This window comes from Mobula hypostoma, chromosome 4 (genome assembly GCF_963921235.1).
Source record: "Mobula hypostoma chromosome 4, sMobHyp1.1, whole genome shotgun sequence".
NCBI lineage: Eukaryota > Metazoa > Chordata > Chondrichthyes > Myliobatiformes > Myliobatidae > Mobula > Mobula hypostoma.
The window spans coordinates 136334750-136342449 of NC_086100.1; positions in this window are offsets into that span (position 1 = coordinate 136334750).

The following is a 7700-nucleotide window of genomic DNA, read 5'->3' on the forward strand; positions in this document are numbered from 1 at the left end:
GCACTTGCCACTGTCTTGTGTGGTTTGATAAGTTATTGAGCCTAGGAGCCATGTACAATTAATTTCTGGCCCATTTGCCTTTTGATAGCAATAGAAAATTACTAATTGTGGGCCTCATTCATGTTTACTGCAGATAGTTCTGCTCACCATAGTAAGGGAAAAAATATACAGAGGATGCAGAGGAAATTTATGATGTTGTCAGGATTAGAAAATTGTAGCTATGAGGAAAACTTGGATATAATAGGGTTTAGATCAGAGAATCTTAATTGAGATGTATAAAATTGAGGGACCTAGCAAGAACAAGTATAAGAGTCCAATTTCTCTTGATGTAAGGGTGAAGTTGTTAGTATTGAACTAAAGAAATTGGTAGGAACTTTCTATTTTCCAACCATAGGGAGGTAGGAGTCTGGAACTCACTGCCAGAAGAGGAGATGGAGGCAAGTATTCTCAATACGTTTAAACAGTAGTTTGGTGTGTTTTGGAGGAGCCTTGATCTGCTGGGCTGCGGACTAAGTGCTGGAAATGGGATTTTGTTAGAGAGCTCTTTCTGACCAGAACAACTCAGTCAGCCAAACAGCTGCCAGTTCTTGAAGTAAATTTACTGCACTTTTGTGGTTGAGTGGCACCTGGCTTCCTGAGTCATATTTAATCACATCTTATAATATGAACACACACGCCAGATTTGTTTCATATTTCCCGTTTTTCCATCCATTATAACTTTTCCTCTTTGTTGAACCCATGATTTTTTACACTGTTCCTTCTCAGGTAAAAGAAGTTCAATATGTAGTAGTGTACAGTTTTTTCAGAGGGCCAGATTGACAATGCAACTCACTTCTAATGGTGGCTTTTGCATGATTATGAACATAGAATTGGGACTAGTAGAGGAGAACTTTGGCTCTGTAGCCTGCTCTGTATTTAACAAGCTTCAAAGCCCATCTCAAACCCCATTGAGGTCCTCATTATTGTCATTTGAACTGGGCTGTGACTTCGGATTCTTCGTGGAGTCCAGGTGGTGGGTTATCAATTTTCTACAGTTTCCAAGCAGTTATATGAAGTCTGTGTGCTCTCTGAGCCTGCACCAGGTTTTTACTGAGTCCATATATTTCATTGGAGAAGCATTGAGCTGATGGTTTGGATGATTTACTTGAGATAATTTTGAAATAGTTTTGATTATTTTCTGATGCTGTAATTTTTTAAAATTAAAATTAACTTTTTTAGATTTGAGATCTATTGACAGTTCTGACTGCTGATTAGCTCATGTTCCTAGCTTAAATGACTCACTAAAGGTTGTCTTTGGTGGGAGAACGTGTCATTTGCTGCAGGAAGAGCCTGTGTTCAACAAGGTCTTGTTGACTTGAGGTGGCTTTATGGACCATGTTATCATTTCAGGCAAGCGTGATTGGCCAATTCCCTGGATTAAATGTGACGCTTGGCATACGTTATTTACCATTGTCATACTTTTGTTTGTTTATTCTCATTCTTTTATCAATTTGTTAGTCATCCATTGATGGTTTTTAAAGTTTCCCAAACCTCAGGCTTAATTTTGTGATCACTTTAAGCCTCTTTTAATTTTAGCCTGTCCTTAACCCTTTTAGTTAGCCATGGATGAATCACCTTTCCTACGGAGATTTTTCTCTCCCAGTGGAATGTATTTCAATTAAGATTCTGAAATATCGTTTATCATGTCTGAGCACTTTTTCTTAGTAGTAGCAGTAATAATAACAACTTATTGAGCTCCTCATACAAACATTGTAGTTCAAACTACTTTACAATGGGATAAAGTGCAAACATGAAAATAAAAGGCAAAAAGACATTAGTTAAAAATAAGATTAAATAAGTAGATATTCTGCTGGTGTTTTAAAAGTACCAGCTGAGACTTCATCCCTTATAATTTTAGGTATTGAGCTTCACAGCTTAGGAACCTAGTTTAAAACAGCTGACTTGACAATTATCTTTTGTCGGAGATTGTTTAAAATAAGGAGACCGGCAGAAGAAGACCTGAGAGCTCGAGTAGGATTATAAAACAAAATTGATTCTGTGATGTACTTTGGACCCAGATCATTGAGAACTTTAAAAACAAGTAAGAGAACTTTAAAATCAATTCTAAAAGACACAGGAAGCCAATGCAGAGTAGTTAGGATGGGAATGATATGCTCCCTCATCCAGGTTTTAACTGGAAGTCTAGCAGCGGTGTCTGAATGAGGTGTGGTTTGTCAATAGATTGCTTGGGAAGGCCAGTAAATAATGTATTTCAGTAATCTAGTCTATTCAATATAAAGGCGTGAATTAGTTTTTCAGCATCCAAACTGAGATGGTTTCAGACAGGAAGGTAAGGTGGCCAATGGTATACTTTGACCTTGAAACTTTAATGAAAGGAAAAAAAAAGATTTCCTGTTCCAATTGCTATTCCATGATCCAGATGGAAATAAATATGATGAAGATAGGATTTAGACTCAACTATGATACTAGTACAAAGAAACTGCCTACACTGTCAGTTTACATATTTTATGAATGATCACTTGATATAATGCTGGAAGCATTAGGAAACTAGCATGGCACAATCAATCAAAAACACAAGAAAATCTGCAGATGCTGGAAATCCCAAGCAAAACACACAAAATGGTGGAGGAACTCAGCAGGTCAGATGGCATCTATGGAAAAGAGCAAACAGTCCTGATGAAAGGTCTCGGCCTGAAATGTTGACTCTTTACTCTTTGCCATAGATACTGCATGGCCTGCTGAGTTTCTCCAGCATTTTATGTGGGTTGCATAGCAGAGTCGATGTTTTTAGGAAACATAAAGAGAGAAAATTATTGGAAGATCAGGTTAGTTTGTGAATACTACAAGATTAGAAGATCCAAATAGCATGTCTTGTTCAAAGAAATATTTGCTTATAAGTGAACTGTTGGACAGAGAAGTATTGAATTATTTTCTAACAAATGAATTGTCCCTTATTCTCTCATATGTTGTGGAAAAAGAGAGCAGGGTCCCAAACTTTGATGAAACGGGGTCAATGAAACATGTTTTTGCAATGCCTTGGTCATTGTCGTGAAGTTGCTTCTTTGGTGGTGACTCGGTATTGCACAGTTTTGGCTGAGTGAGAAAATTGCAAGGCAGGATAGCATTTAATTGTCAGCCTGTGATGTTCCCATATGCCTGCTACCCTTGGCTTTTCATGTGGGAGTGCCACAACTTAAAAAAAATATTGTTGAGGAAGCCTTGGCACAGCGTTGTTTGCAGTGCAATTTATTGTTTGTAGAGGTAGTGAATTGCTGAAGGGGATCCAGAAGAAGATTTATTCAAATTCTGACTTGGCTGTGGATCCACAGTATTATGTAGCGGATCCAGTTTAGATTTTTATTGCTCGTGATCTCTGTGATGTTCTTGGTGGGACTTTGGTGATATTTATTACAAAAGAGAAATTGACTCAGATTCTTTGGTTGCAAGCCTAGATATTAAACATTGCTTTTGATTATGTCCAAATATTGCCTGTGTCTTTTAGGTGGTCATGGAAAGTGCATTCCACAGCTAATATCTCACTTTTGCAGGGTTGGTCGGGTTGGAAGATTAATTTCTGAAGTTGTTAAAGATAAAGCTGTGGAGACACTGAGCTGAGAACTACAGCAATGATGTCCTGGGGCTAAGATGATTGTTTCCAGTATATATAACTAATTTTCTTTGCGGTGGATGTAACTGTGGCAAAAGGAAATTTTTTTTTGGCCCAAATGACTTCCATTTTGCTGTTTTGTTTCGATTATGTGTTTTGGCAAATGACATCTTGATTTTCAAGAAAGTCATGTTCACCTCACCTCTACGGGGCAGGTCTTTTGTTCATATTTGGATCATGGCCACAGTGAGATATATTACAAATGGTCTAGGAAAAATGTAAACTTATATATTACTTCAATTGGTTTGTGATTGATAGTTGGGCAGTAATGTTAATTTGGATTTGTCTTGAATTTTGTGCAGAAATAAATGTATCTGTTCAGTAAAAGAGAGCAAGTAGTTGATCCAACAACTGCTTTGGGATGAAGCAACCTGAACAAATAAACAAATTGATTTGACCGAGGATCAGAGTGGAAGTACGCACTCCATTTAATGTTGTTTGTTCACTGTCTGAAGTTCAATAGAAAATTTCACAAAACTTTATCTTGGAGGCTTTCGCTATGTTTGATCATCTGTTTTAAGAGACTGGGTGTATTAAATAGAACCAACAATTAGACCAATAATCACCTGTTTCCAATTTTTCTCATTTTACACTTTTCCCCTAATTGCTTTCCTATTTTTATTATTTTAGCAGTCTCAAAATTTACAGTGAACTAGCAGAGAAAAAAATGTCAAAGATAAAAGATAAATAAGATAAAAAAAAATGAAAGAAATGTAAATTAAATGAAGGCATAAGTAACTGGGTGTGGTATGTGGCCAAGTGGTTAGGGCGTTGGGCTCACGATCTGAAGGTCGTGGGTTTGCGTCTCAGCCAAGACTGCTCCAGTCCACCCAGCTGAAAATGGGTACTGGCAACAGCTGGGGGTTAACCTCGTGATAGACTGGCGTCCTGTCTGGCGGGGGCGGTGGGGTGGGGAGTGTCATACTGTCAGTCGCAGCACCGGCCTGATGGACCACAAGGCTCAGGACAGACTTTAACTTATAAGTAACTGGGTGAGGCAATATAAAAATGTCAAGTGATGCAGTATCAGTTTATGGTGATTTATTTGGGAGCCTGGTTTTGTTCCTTACTGTAATTACATTGCTATGGATTGAGGATAGAGCTTCATATGTCTTAACATGTGTGCACAATTAAATTTCTCAACAGTGCTGCAGTGTAATTTTGAAAACACAATAGCTGATAAGATAAGAAGTTAAGTTAAAGCATGAAAGAGCCACATTTAATTTTTAATACCAAATCTTACTCAGCTTGTCAGGACTTTGAACTGTATGATTTTTTTTCTTTCCTCTGACGATTTCAGATCACTGATTGACAAAAACCAACCAGTCCTATAAGTAGTTGAGAAGAATTATTTTGGTTACTGAAGCATATCAATGACCTGGAGTAGCTGAAGTAGCAATAATCGAAGAGAAATTCTAATGCATGTATTGATAGATTGTTTTTTATGTTTCATGTGGTTGCAGAATAAGAGAGGTTAAGAGGGTTGTGGGCCAAACATGAGCAGATGGAAGTAACTCAGTGGGTATAAATGATTTGGGCCAAAAGGCCATGCTGTCTGACTCTTCTGACACAGTAGGCCCGAGGATCCAGTGAATAATTTCTGCACCACTCTGTGTGATTGTATTTATGTTTATCAATTAGGTTCACTCTGCTGCTGTTGCTACATGATCCTGTAAACACTTCCAAGTTATCATCAGAACTAAGCTGACAAAAATCTTATCAGATAAGCAAAACCATTATTTTTATAAGGCTGTCAATGTGAGGCAAAATTGTAGAATAGTTATTTCTCCACAGTATACCACTGCTGTTTCACTGAGCGGGACTGAGCTATCACCAGGCCGCAATTGTCAACACCAACTGCACTCTTGACACCTGCACTTGTTCTTCAATCACCCTTCATTTACTTGTGCACAAGGAGAACAGTCTGGGCCCTGTGATCAAACTGTTCTGAGGTGTGACCAAAGAAATCCTATTTTTATACAGAAATTAACTCAGTGGATAAAGACCAATTAAAAACTTTGTGCATGTTCAAATTCCTTATTTGTTTAATCAATTAGCAAACACACCACGATAATACAGGTGTTAATAACCATTAGAGACTACAAGCTAATGGCTAATAATACTTAGAGTTAGTAAAGTCTAACCCTAAGGTATTATTGTCCAATAGTTAGTGTGTGCTCTGCATCCTTATCTTGTCTTGGTATGCCAAATGGCCTTGTGCCCCATGCTGCGAAAAGGGGAACGTGCTCTCGAGGATCTTTATCTGACTGGTTGACTGCACACTGTCTGTAAACTATCCTTGCCTGCACATTATCTGAACACTTGACTTGCACAGCATTAACACAGTTTGAGGAAAGCTGCTGGCTAGTCCCTGGCCCAGACATCAGGCCTCTGACATCTGGACGGACACACTGACCCAGGGGGTTCAACCATCGGGCCTTGACTTCTGGACTCGCTGACTTCAATATTGACCCTAGGACTTGCCAAACGCAGGACTTTGCACTCCGGGCCTTGAAATCTTGGCTTGTACAGACTACCAATCATGGGACTTGTTGACCAGCAGGTTCTCGCTGACCTGAGGGTCCTTGTTCACCCAACACCTGTCCATGTTGGATCACTGGCCTTCCACCATGGAGAGCTCTGACCTGGACCCCAGCTCCTGCCCTGAACTTAACTGTCCTCATCCGTCTCCCTAAATCCTAACACGTCTCCAAAGCCCCATGCTGCCCCCCCAAAACTATCCCTACAAACTATCCTCATCTGAGCCACAGCTGCAACAACTCGCTCTATTTCTTAGTATCCCAGCATTCAAGGTCACTGAGACTCACAGCGCTAATAAGGGAGCAAAACTAGCGATCTTATTGGATTAAGCATGATCTGGTGTAAATTTTCACAACAATTTAGCAAAAGTGGCCATCAACAAATGATTATCAACTTAGTAGGCACAAGATTTTTCCCCGTGTTATAGAACTATATCTTCAAATGTTAAAAGAAGTTGCTTTGGATTTTTAATACTTTTCTCTGCTGTGTTAAAATGAATCTAAAGTTTTATGGACAGATAATCTCACTTCTGAAAGCTAGGTGTTGCAAACTATATTCACTTGACTAGAAGAAGAAGAAAGCCCTTGACTCCGAGTGGCCGACTGCGCTTTTTTAGCAGGCTGTCTTATTTTTATGAGGCCGTAAACACAAAATACTCCGCAGATGCTGGGGTCAAAACAACACTCACAACACGCTGGAGGAACTCAGCAGGTCGGGCAGCATCCGTGGAAAGGATCAGTCAACGTTTCGGGCCGGAACCCTTCGTCAGGACTGTAGAGGGAAGGGGCAGAGGCCCTATAAAGAAGGTGGGGGGAGGGTGGGAAGGAGAAGGCTGGTAGGTTCCAGGTGAAAAACCAGTCAGGGGAAAGATAAAGGGGTGGGGGAGTGGAAGCAGGGAGGTGATAGGCAGGAAAGGTGAAGAAGGAATAGGGGAAAACACAATGGGTAGTAGAATAAGGCAGAACCATGAGGGAGGTGATAGGCAGCTGGGGGAGGGGGCAGAGTGAAACTGGGATAGGGGAAGGGAGGGGGAGAGAATTACAGGAAGTTGGAGAATTCAATGTTCATACCAAGGGACTGGAGACTACCTAGAAGGTATATGAGGTCTTGCTCCTCCAACCTGAGTTTAGCCTCATCATAGCAGTAGAGGAGGCCATGTATGGACATATCCAAATGGGAATGGGTAGCAGAGTTGAAGTAGGTGGCAACCGGAAGATCCTGTCTGTTGTGGCAGATGGAGTGGAGGTGCTCGATGAAGCGGTCCCCCAAGGCTGAGTTGCTAGCTCGATGCTCAACCCAGCACGGATGGAAAGCATGCAAAGGAGCCGGCTGGATTCGAACTCAGGAGCCTTCGCTCCACCATGCCACCAGCCAGCACATATTCACTTGAATAATATTCCAAAAACAGTCTGCCTTATTTACGCATAATCAAAGTACAAGGCCACTCTATCTTGTGTTTATGTATTGTGGCTGCGGGAAGGGCTGAGGCAAT